We start from the raw sequence: 1286 nt of genomic DNA, 5'->3' as shown, positions 1-1286 counted from the left end.
CGCTAACCATTGCGCCACGGAAGCTCAAAAATTTAATGTTCGTCAGTTATTTTGGAAAAACTCTGAATTTTACGTTACATCTAAGACCTCAAAACACCGCTCCCGGATGGGCTCGAACCACAAACCTTTCGGTTAACAGAAGACGGCGCTAACCATTGCGCAACGGAAGCCCAAAGATTAAATGGTCGTCAGGTATTGTGGAAAAACTTTGGCTTTTTACGTTACATTTGAGACTTCACAACAACACTCCTGGGTGGGCTCGAACCACCAAACTTTTGGTTAACATCCGAACGAGCTAAGCATGGAGCCAAGAAAGCTCAGAAATGAAATGGTCGTCAGGTATTGTGGAAAAACTCTGAATTTTACGTTACATCTATGACCTCACATCACCGCTCCCGGATGGGCTCGAACAACCAACTTTACGGTTAACAGCCGAACGCGCTAACCATTGCGCCACGGAAGCCCAAAAATTAAATGGTCGTCAGGTATTGTGGAAAAACTTTGGCTTTTTACGTTACATTTGAGATCCCACAACACCGCTCCCGGGTGGGCTCGAACCATAAAACTATTGGTTAACAGCTGAACACGCTAACCATTGAGCCACGCAAGCTCAGAAATTAAATGGTTGTCACGTATTGTGGAAAGGTTTTGACATTTTACGCTACATCTGAGACCGCAAACACCTCTCCCGGGTGTGCTCGAACCACCAAACTTTTGGTTAACATCCGAACGAGCTAACCATGGAGCCCAGAAAGCTCAGAAATGAAATGGTCGTCAGGTATAGTGGAGAAACTTTGACTTTTTACGTCACATCTGAGACCTCACAACACCGCTCCCGAATGGGCTCGAACCACCAACCTTTCGGTTAACAGCCGAACGCGCTAACCATTGCGCCACGGAAGCCCAAAAATTAAAAGGTCGTCAGGTATTGTGGAAAAACTTTGACATTTTACGTCACATTTGAGATCCCACAACACCGCTCCCAGGTGGGCTCGAACCACCAACCTATTGGTTTACAGCCGAACGCGCTAACCATTGAGCCACGGAAGCTCAGAAATTAAATGGTTGTCACGTTATGTGGAAAAACTTTGACTTTTTACGTCACATCTGAGACCTTACAACACCGCTCCCGGATGGGCTCGAACCACAAACCTTTTGAATAACAGCTGAACGCGCTAACCATTGCGCCACGGAAGCCCAAAAATTAAATGTTCGTCAGTTATTTTTAAAAAACTCTGAATTTTACGTTACATCTAAGACCTCAAAACACCGCTCCCGGATGGGCT

The 1286-nt window shown here is 45.7% G+C and overlaps 1 non-coding gene across 1 annotated transcript; it reads right to left on the bottom strand.

Annotated features, from left to right (window-relative positions):
• Nucleotides 1–977: 977 nt before the first annotated feature.
• On the bottom strand, nt 978–1050 carry TRNAY-GUA (transfer RNA tyrosine (anticodon GUA)). Its single transcript has one exon. It is a non-coding gene; the product is annotated as a tRNA-Tyr (tRNA).
• Between the last annotated feature and the right edge of the window lie 236 nt (nt 1051–1286).

Source organism: Phalangium opilio, unplaced genomic scaffold (genome assembly GCF_054372755.1).
Source record: "Phalangium opilio isolate 3A_F unplaced genomic scaffold, DU_Popi_V2 ptg000019l_1, whole genome shotgun sequence".
Taxonomy (NCBI): Eukaryota; Metazoa; Arthropoda; class Arachnida; order Opiliones; family Phalangiidae; genus Phalangium; species Phalangium opilio.
Note: the sequence above shows the minus strand (reverse complement) of the source record. Positions and strands in the feature narration are given on the sequence as shown.